This window comes from Kogia breviceps, chromosome 16 (genome assembly GCF_026419965.1).
Source record: "Kogia breviceps isolate mKogBre1 chromosome 16, mKogBre1 haplotype 1, whole genome shotgun sequence".
Classification (NCBI taxonomy): Eukaryota; Metazoa; Chordata; class Mammalia; order Artiodactyla; family Physeteridae; genus Kogia; species Kogia breviceps.
Genome location: NC_081325.1, coordinates 10,422,779 through 10,434,436, shown reverse-complemented (window position 1 = coordinate 10,434,436; position 11,658 = coordinate 10,422,779).

Sequence of the window (11,658 nt, the reverse complement as noted above, 5' to 3'; positions counted from 1 at the left end):
CAACAGGTCCATGGCTCACTCAGCATAACACTCTTGTCTGAAAACACCTGACACTGTCTTCCAAAGTCAGTTACTCCCATCATCTCCACCTTTGCTTTGATCATTTTCCACAGACTCTTCATGCATCAGTTTTATCAATTAAAAAACTTTGTGACTTTTCTGCTCAATTATTTTTAAAACCACCGATAGTAATACCTACCCCTCAAGGTTAAGATGTCGAATTTCCTTTTGAACTTTATTCCATGCATACACATATATGTACAGACAATATGCGTATCTCTGTCGAAACAGAGACAGATCAGATTAGGGACCCAGACAGACCTAAATTTAGATCCAGCCTTGTCATTTTCTGTGTGGCACTTCCAAGATTAATGGGTTGTTAAATGCCTCTCTTTCAGTTGTCCTGGAATTTTGTCTAGGGCTACGCGACAGAACAAAACAATCCGTGACACCCGCGCAGAGCAGATGAAAAGCGCCCACTCAGGAGGCAGGTGATTTCACCCGCGGTTCTGCGCGCGCCCCCTGCCAAGCGGGGAGGGAACACTCAGCTCTGCAAGTCAAATGGGGAGAGGGAAGCAGGGAGGTCAGGGGGACCATGGTGTGACCCAGCGGTACCTGGAATCCGGTATACGGAGTCCAAGGCACAGGGACCGGGCCTGCAAGGTGAAAAGGAACCTGTCTGTGATCACCCTTAAAGGGATCCTTCCCGAAGGGACCTTGAGGGAGGGGTGAAGTCTGGAGCCCAGGGCGTCGGGTCACCTTTTTCTGTGGTCAGGGTCCCCCACGTCCCGGGGGGCCAACACCAGAGGCCGTCTGAACCAGATTATAAATTTGGTACATTTGTTACCAGAATCCCTGAGTCTCTGTGGGTTACCTCATTTGTAAATGTTGATAATAATAGTAGCGATACCAGTTTCCAGGAGGACTCGAGATAATAATAAAGTACTCCTTCTTGGTGCTCTCCGGATTCCCCTCCTCACCTCTGGCTCTTGGAATCCCCCCAAACTCTGACTGATGAAAGGTCCTTACCCTGACAGGCCACTTTCTTGGACAAAATCTTTTTTAAAAAAATGACCCCAAGCTATTCCTTTACCCAAGTTCCACATCTGGTGCCCAGGACTGTGTGCTGTGGACCAGCCAGGCCAGCAGGGCGGAGGGTATCACTTCTCAGGCACTGCCCAGGCGCAGCCTCCCTCCAGCTGTCTTGGGCCTCTTCAGCTCCGTAGCCTGGGCCAGGACACCCAGCAAGCCCCTCACGACGTGTGTGATGGGGTGGCGCTCGAAGCCTGGCTTTTGATCCGAGAAATCAATCCTCTCTCCCTCCCCACACAGTCAGCTATTTTACATCTTCCCTTATGTGTAAGATCGCTTATATCTTTTCTGACCAGTTCTCAAACCGCACATTCTATTCACAGCAACACCACTTCTGGGCGGGGGCGGGGAGAGAGGGGAGTCTGTCTTTTATTTAACCTTCCTCTGGTCGTGGCTCCACATCCTTGAGCTCTAAAACAGCTCTGCACCTTATTCACTGATGTCTAAAGGAAGCTCCACATTTGAAATCCTTCTGCCAAGAAAACAAGCCCCTTAAAATGCAAACCATTTTCTTTTAAATTAGTCACTCTGCATTTGAATGCTCTAGCTTTAGTGAGATTTGTTTTTGTTGTGCAGCAGAAAATTCTGTAGACTGAAGTAGAGAAGAGGGGAAATATAAAACTTTACAGGCAAAGAGGGATAATTACTTCTGTTGTATTTGGCTTTTGGATTGGATTACGGTAACTGCAAGCATTATTTCTCCTTCTTAAGCTCTACAGACATATCAACCTGTCAGGGATACGTGGACCAAAGGTAGCAGTGAAGTACAAAAAGAAAGCCAAGGGGACGAAAACTGACACGCATGGAATAGGAGCTAAGGATCAGCGGTTGGAAAGGTCAACATTTCCGAAAGCTCTAGAGGTCACAGGAAAAATGGAACTGAGAACCAGTGCCAGGCAATGAAGGAGGAACCAGAAACTAAAAGAGGCAAGCACACCTGTTGCTAAGTCACTCACTGTGGCAAGTGGAATTTCCTGGAGAGACACACCAATACATATGCCTTTCCCAGGTTCATCTTACAGTGCCACTGACACTTCTCCAACGAGAGGTAGGAGCTGTATTCAGGACAAATGACAAATGTGAATGTAGAATAAATATATTTTCAGACATTCAAATGCAAAGTTTCCTTCCCATAACCCTTTCTTTCTTAGGAGTTTCCTTGAAGGTGAATTCCAGCAAAGTAAGGAAATAATCTAAGAGGAAGACATGAGATCTAGGAAGCAGATTCTAAGAGAAGGAAAGTCCAGAATGAGAGCTGCACAGAAAGACAAAGCTCCAGGAGAGAGGTTCAGGGGAAAGCATGGGGGTGGGGCTGGGGCTGGGATTCAGGAGATTTATTATTCTGAGAGTTTGGGACATTTTCTGGAGGGCCACTCCAGAATACTAGATTTTCCCAACCATGTACATTATTTATAAAAATTTAAAATTATTTAAATATAAAATAACACTGATATTCTTTGTAATTTGTGGTGTACACTTACGGCTGTTTCTTTGCTTAACTCAATATGAAGTCTTCTACTTATTTTCATCCTTTTCTTGTCAATGGTTGCACTGGTATGGAAAGAAAAAAACGTCTTCTGGTTTTAAACAGTGGGATAAATAAGATTCCATGAAGGTCTATACCCAAGGTATCAAGTTGGGCCATTTAAAAGGAAATCTAAAGTTTAACAGGTCGTAAGTAGAAGGCACAGGGCTTAGTCTCAGATTCTGAGACTAAGAATTAATCCAAATTAATCTGAGACTAAGACTAATCCAAACAATTGTTTGGATTACAGCAGAGATATAATAAATAGGAATCAAAACAGAATCCGTGGTGTGGAGAAACCAGAACCCTGTGCACTGTTGGGAATGTAAGATGGCACAGCCATTGTGGAAAACAGTATGCAGGCTCCTCAAAAATTTTTAAACAGAATTACTACATGACTCAGAGATTCCAGCTTCTGGGTATATACCCGAAAGAACGGAAAGCAGGGTCTTGAGATAATTGCAACACCCACGTTCTTGCAACACTCACGTTCACAGCAGCATTACTCACAATAGCTAAAATGTGGAAGCAACTCAAGTGTCCATTGATAGATGAATGGTGGTTGCCAGGGGCTGGGAGGAGGGGGAAATGGGGAATTACTGTTTAGCGGGTATAGAGTTTCCGTTTAAAAAAAAAAAAGTTTTGGAAATTGATGGTGGTGCTGGCTACACACTATGAATGTCATTAATACCAGTGAACTATGCCCTTAAAAAATGGTTAAGATGGTAAATTTTGTTAAGTGAATTTTTCCACAATTTTTAAATATTGGAAAAAAAATCCAACAAGATCAGTGGGCAAGATGAACTATAATTTGGACAATGAGCAATGGTCAGTATTTGAGAAACTTCGGTGGACAGAAGATGGCAACATAGTTTGGATATTCCCTACCTCTATTCCAAAGCAGTAAATATAATAGAGATACCCTAACATACACACACCCACATGTAACTCTCAGTTCCCCATGACTGTATCTTGCTTTTTCAGTTAAACATATTTTCTTTAAGGACCAACAATTACCCTCTTGTCCAATAGTGGGTAAAGATCCTGATAACTGAGGACTTGATCGTCCACAGATCTTTTTTTTTTTTTTTTTTTTGCACACACTATTTTAAATAATTTGATTGACTACACTTTGAGGTTTTTTTTTTAAAGCTATTTACTCCCATTTTACAGATGAGGAAACTGCAGTGCAGACATGTAAAATAACTTGCCTAAGATCATACATCTGTTATATCTGCAGAGCCAGTAAGTAAAACGAAAGCTCTATTATAGCTATTTGTCTACACTTTCCTTTACACCTGGAGTATCACATGGAATGAACAGACCTACATCTACATAAAGTTTCAATAAATGTATTTTCCATATATGTAGTAATATCATTCAAATGTATATAGATAGGAATAAAAACTTACTGAGTGTGGCAAATCTAAAGTTGCCATATAAACTTCAGTATAGCTGAAAGTACCCTTAAAAATCACTTACATTTCCCATGATTTGTATACTTAACCCCAAGCAGTGATTTCCATGCACACTAACATTTGAGGATCAATGCCCTAAACCTATGAAAGGCACAAAAGGATGTCAGGGTATCCAAACAACTCTGCCTGTAAGATAGCTATGACGACACTGGTGAATGGAAAATAGGTAGATATTGCTTCTTGCAATATTTATTCATCTTATTTAAATATTCACATTTTATACTCTTATTCAATCTTTTTTTTTTTTTTTTTTGCCACACCACTTGGTTTGTGGGATCTTAGCTCCCCGACCAGGGATTAAACCCGTGTCTTTGGCAGTGAAAGTGCGGAGTCCTAACCACTGGACCGCCGGGGAATTCCACTTATTCAACCTTATTATATTATATGCTGCTGAGGAGATTAAAGAAGCTAGTAGCGTCATATCTTTCAGGGGGAGTAGGTTTTAAAATTAGTGTGTTAAGTTAAATATATTTGTGATGTGGCTCTACTTATTATGACTTTATATAAATTTTCTCAATGGATACTAAAAGTACAATTTCTACTGTGCAGAATTCAGCAAAATTGTTTTTTGCCTTTAGAAAGAGGACAAAGTTCATAACTCTTAACAATAAGTTACAATGCCAATTAAGGAGTGGGTGAAAAGAAAAACCACTAGTGAAAATAACAGACATTCAGAAGGGTAGGAAGAAAATCCTATTCTAACAGTGTCACAAGGGCCAGTCAAAAAGCAAGTGATATAGAGAAGTCCTGAAGAAAGTATTGAGAAGAAAGGACTGGATTTGGTCACTGGTGATCTACAATAACCATTCTGTAAAATTGGACAGCAGAAGCCCCCGAGGAACTGAAGTGACTCCAACTTACAGTGAAAAGCAGCAGCAGGACACCAGATTTGCTAAAGACAATTTTTGTTTTGTTTTCTTTAAAGTGGCCCTGGAAGGCTCAGTCAGAGATGATGCATTAAGTATAAGCTTAAGAAACTCATTTCCCCAGCAAACAAAAAGAAAATGGGTAGGGGCACAATGTAAGTGCTGGAATGAAGATGGGATTCCATTGGATCCAGACAGAAGTGCTGGTAACTATCTTCCCTCATAAAATGAAAGCGGATAAGAACACACACACACACACAAACACACTCCAGATAAATCCACAAGAGAAAGAAACAAAAAATTTTGACAAATTCTGGGAAGAAAAACAAATCTTTTAAGAAGAACCACAGCCCAAAACACATGCTAGAGAATAGCGTTGCAAAGGTAAAGTTTAGATGTGGAAGACAATTTGAAAAACTAAATATCTAAAAAGAATTCCAGAAACAGAACAGAGAAAATGAAGGGGAAAAAAACAAACAGTAAAGATAGCTATATGCTGTTTTAAAATCAGATGTAAAACAAAATGACAGAGGGAAGCTTGAAAAAAGGGCTATCAAATATTTATATCAATCACAGAACTTCTAAGATCCGAACTTTAAAACATATGAAGTTTAAAAAAAAACCAAAAATGGACTATCTCATAAACTAACAGGTTTGACAGATGATAAAACCAAGATATATAAATTTAAATAACCCAATAAACAAGCTCAATCTAAAACACACATACATACACACAATTTGGTACACAAAACACTGTGAATAAACCTAAATAAACCTTCTTTTCAGGCACATATGGAAACACACAACAAAAACCTTCAATACAGACCAAGAAGCAAAATTACACAAGTGACATTCTTAGCCTACATTCAGTTAAATTAGAAATTAATCACAAGAAGATAACAAAATCACCACCACCATGCCCAACCCTATCTACTCAAATTTTTTTAAAAGTCTGCTGGGAGAAAATGTCCCACTAAGCTTAAGACTCAAAAGAAAAATTATAAGCTATTTAGAAACTGAATAATAATGGGGAACACTACAAAACAAAACCTTTGGAATGTAATCAAGCCGTAGTCAGAAGAGAAATGTATATATTATTAAAGACAAACTAAAGGTAAATGAACTGAGTATATACTCCAAGAGACTAAAAGAAGAATTAATAAATAAATTTGAAAAAAGGAATGAAGATTATTGCAGAAATTACAGAAATAACATGCCAACAACAACAAAACGCTCAATCAATAAAAACTAAAGCTGGTTCTTCGTCAAGGAAATCCAAGGATAGAGGGAAAAAAAAAAGATAAAAAAAATTTTTTGAACCAAGAAAACATAAATATATAGGAGATGCTACAGAGGAGATTTACAAAATAAAGTAGCCTATTTGAACCTTTTACCAACAAATTTTTAAATCTAGACATGAACAACTGCCAGGGAAAACATGAGTTACCAAAATTTCACTTCAGGAAGACTGAAAAACTTGGATTAACTAACCATAAAGAAGCTAAAGAGATAATAAAAGCTTCAGCTCCTAAAAAAGCTTTTAGGCCCCAAAGGAGTAAGGGTAAAGGAGTGAGGGTAGACTGAGCCAGTGTTCCTTATCCAGCAGCAACAATGAGAAAAAGTAATTTTAAAGAAAAATAGAGTTTGCAAGATTGTTATGAAGTAAACTGTAAAACTACTTATGGATATAAAAGACACTAACCAACCTAGTTCATGGATGGAAAGATTTCAATATCATAAAAATGACCATTCTCTCCAAAAAAAATTTTTTTTTAATTCAATGCCATTCCAGTAAAAATCCTAAGGACTTTCCCTGGAATTTGGCAACCTGATTTTAAAATTCATGTGCAGGTGTAAAAAGATAAAAATAGCCAAGATAATTTTGAACAGTAGTAATAAGGGAGATGCCCTACTATAAAACTACAGTAATGAAAATATACTAGTTGCAGGAGTACATACATAAACTAACGGAACACAAAAGAGAGCCTAGAAACATTATAAACAAATATTATATTATTTTAAATATATTCTGAACATATAAAGGCACTTGGTATATGACAGCTATGGCATTTAAATCAAAGTAGAAAGAATGAACTATTTAATAAGTAATAGTGCTGAAGTGAATGGCTATGCATTGGAAAAAGGTACAATTAAGACCCTAACCCACACCACACACAAAGTTAATTTCAAAGGGATTCAAATCTAAAAATTAAAAGCAAATAACAGCTCTTATACACTGCTGGCGGGAGTATAAAGTAAGACAACCACTTTGGAACGTAATTTGGCAATACCTAGAAAGTAGAATACCCATATTCATTAAACTCAACATTCCCATTCAAAATAACCATTCATGAGAAAGGAAGGATGTTCACTTTGGCCCTGGTTGTAATAATGAAAGTGTAAACAATATGATAATAAGAATAAAAATAAAAATATGAAAAATGATTAACTGCTATAAGAATGGATTAACTGTGGTATAGTCAAACAATAGAATACCTTACAAAAGCAATTAAGAGGAATTTACAGAACTTCATCAAATTTAATATGACATCATGATTTAAGAAGCATCCTAATTTCAAAGATGTTAAATCGTGAAAATACAGAACAACATGTGACAAACATGGCTATACCTATACCTCAAAGACACAGTACTGAGTAAAAAAACAGGTTTCAAAATTATAGATAAAATAGATTTTTTTCCCATAAAATTTAAAAATATGCAAAATACTCCTATGTACTTTTAAAAATACACATATGTAAAAGAAGGATGAAAACATGCATGGGAATGATACACATTCATATCAGGATATTTGCCGCTTAGTGAAGAAGGGGGGAAGAATGAAAAAAGGTTATAAGCTTTAACTATATCTTTTAGTATTTTACTTCTTCTTAAAAAAAAAAAACAACAAAACAGGAATGTAGTTTTTACATAAAGTGAGTTTCTCCTCCCCATGAAAGGACAGACACAAATGCAATCACTCCACATCATCTATGACACAACTATGGAATGTTTATTCTTAAAACACAATAAAGAAACACTGCTTCCTAAACATTCCTGAGAGATTTTACTGCTCACTGGCAGAGGGAGCAAAGTGTGTGTGTGTGTGTGTGTGTGTGCGCGCGCGAGTGTGCGTGCATGTGCGTGTGTATGCGCGCATGTTGGGGGTGGGGGGAGTTATCGAGAATTGAAACAAATATGGTGAAGTATTCACATCTTTTAAACTTGGAGAATGAGATCATGATGGTCTGCTACATTATTTCCCGGATGCTGGAAATATTTTTTACTGGAAAATTGAAAAAATAAAACTAAAAAAAGCACCATGTACGATGTAAAATGTGAGCTCTGTCAAGATTTCAGAAAGTAAATAATTCCTACATTATAAAAACTGTTTCATAGACAAATAGAGAGACCTTTCCAACTTATTCTAAAGGCTGGAAAAACCCTTCATACCAATACTGGAGTAAAGAGAACACAACAAGGAAAATCACAAACTAATCTCAATACTCGACATGAATATAAGGATAATGAGTAAAATGTTACCACGCTGAATCTAATGGCATGACCAAGCTGGGTTAATCCTACTAAAGCAAGCAAGGATGATTCTATTTATGAAATCTATTTATATAATTCATTACACTGACAATTATATATATTTTAAAACATAAACTGTCATGCAAACATGGAATTCAACACACATTCCAGATTTTATTTTTTAATAACTCTGATTAGACAGTAATAGAAACTTTCTTAAACTGAAAAAAGACAGGATGCTTTCTATTTAACAATGCTCTGGAAGTGCCAACCAACACAATTAGACCAGAAAAACATGATAAATAAGTATCAGAACATCTGAAATACTGACAAAACTCTGCAGAGAGTGTTATCTAACAAATCCAAGACAATTAAATGAAAAAGTCTTACAACTAATAAAAAGTTCAGCAAAGTGGCTGAAAACATAACATAGTGGGTATAGCCAGTTAGAAAATAGAATAACAATGTTAGCAATAACAATAAAATTCATAAAATATACTTTTAAAGATGCAAAACCTATTCTTATGAAGAAAATAGTAAAACTATATTGAAAGGAAGGACTTAAAAAAAATCTCAGTGGGCAGACTCAATATTGTAAAGATGTTGATATTTTGAGTAACAGAAAATGACAAGAATAGCCAAGAATAACAAATAAGACATTGTTAAAATTAAAATTTAGGAAAATTTCTCAGACCAAATATGAAAACTTATTATATAGGTATAGTAATTACATTATATATTGGTTATAGGCAGAGACAAAAAGATCAATGAAACATGAGTCCAAAACCAGGTCCAGGTAGATAAAAATATTTACATCATGATACCTGTAGCATTTCAAACCAGTGGAGATAAAAGAAACTACACAATAAACTGTGTTAAGAAAAGTAACTATACACTTAGGAGAAAATTAAGTTAGACCATAATTACACACAATATACAAAAGTAGACCCCAGATAGAGTAAATGATTTAATGTTAAAAAAAAGTGTACGTATTAGAAAACAGGAAAATAATTTCAAAATCTTGTAGTAAGCACAAAACTCAGAGGCCATAATGAAAACTACTGACAGATTTGAGCAGAGGAAATCTCAGATTTGACAGAGGAAAAACTCTCACATTATATGACAGAAGACACCACTAAAAAAACCTTAAAGATGGGAATTCCCTGGTGGTGCAGTAGTTAGGACTTGATGCTTTCACAGCCTTGGCCTGGGTTCAATCCCCTGTGGGGAACTAAGATCCCCCGCAAGCCATGGGGTGTGTGACCAAAAAACAAACAGAAAACTCAGCAATAAATGACTCACTAGAAGATATCTTCCACAGACTTAACATTAACAAGCAAGTGAATAATGTGAGAATATGTAAAGAGCTCACGGAAAGATCGTAAGCTCACTTTTAGCATATATGATAGTCAAAAACTACAGTATATTTTTGTAACAAAATGTAACATGGTGTGGCTCAAGTCCATAAGCCATCCCTACCTCCTTCCTTTTTACCCAGAGATAAACAACAACGATAAAAAGACAAACAGCTAAATAGAAATATGCGCAAAGAATATGAACAAGGAAATCTGGCACTTCAGCACAAAGACATTAACAGGAAAGATCATTTACTGCATCATTTGTAACAGTGAAAACTGTAAATAACCCAAATGCCCATCAACAGAACAGTGATTAAATAAATCGTGGCATACCTATACAATGAACCTTATGCAGTTGTTAAAAGGGTGCAATAAACTCATATGTGCCGATAGCTTTATAAAAACATTAAGCAGAGGAAAAAGTTGTAGAAGGGTATAGTATGGTCCCACTTACATAAAAACAAGAAATACAGGTATATATAAGCAAGGAAGTGAGACTGAAATCCTGATCAGGTGAAATGGTGATTTTTATATTTTGCTCTGAATGCCTGTGTTGTGTCTACCTCCTTTCTACGGGAAAGGATTTAGGAAGTACCTGTGTAAGGTTTTAAATCAAAAAACATGTTCAACTGGCTGTTACTTACCGTGAACGTTGTCTGTTTATTTGAATAATGGAACTAAGGAACTCAGGTCTAACAATTACTAGTTATGAACAGTTTGAGGCTTAAAGACAAGGTAATTGCTTCTTCAGAGCAAACTACTAAGCTAATCTTACAGTGAACTAACTGGACTAGTTTAGTAGTCCCTTAAACTATATTATAGTCCCTTAAACTGTATTACATACCCTTCTAAAGCTGTCATGTGAAAAGTCCTAATAATTTCCTAGCTTCCTTCTTTTGCTCTAAAAATCCATCGGTAGCTCCCTTAATTGGCTTTGTAATTCAAAGCCCTAAACTGTGTTCTCCCAAAATACTTCTGCAAGAGCATCTACCCACTACCCCACCATAACGCTGATAAAGTTCTCCCCTTCAGCCAAGTTGACCTCAATTCCCAAATGAACATGTGTGGTATGCACCCAAGCTCCAAACATCCCCATACTATCTATAAGGGGCTAACAGTGTTATCACCTCTCCAGGGTTTTTTTCATGATAACTAGGGGCACCCAAGGGGCATAACGCAGAAGACTACCTAGTGAACCAGTTAAACCCATCCACCAAAAAATGTAAATTATGTAAATAAATTTACATTTTTATCCATCACTATCTAAGATTTGTCTGAAGCATTTTATATGCTTTCAATTAAATAGAAAGCAGTCTGGGTATAAGTAAGTTATTTGAATTCTAGTCCAAACCAATGGCATAAGTATTACTTCAGACCATCAACTCTGGCTCTACTCTGTGACCTTTGGGCAAGTCTAGGTTTCTCTGTAAAATGTTGATAATACACATTTCTCACAATGGGAGATAATGTAGGGACACAGGTAACAGAGTATCCAATAAAATGTGGCCAATGCTATGTTATCACCTTGACTGGGAAATTCCAACATAATTTGAGAATTACGTCACTACTTCTTTAAGACTTATTAATATTTATTCAATCAATGTTGGTTTGATGATTAATATTTGAGGTAGTACCGAAAGGGCATAGCTTTGGAGTAAAACACATGTGATCGACCCTTCAGTCATCACTCTAGAGATGAGGAATCTTGAGTAAACCATTACAATCTCTGACCCTCATTTCCCACATCTGTTAAAGGGCATACCATCAATGACCACAGAGGTACAGTGAGGACTACATGAGATGACAG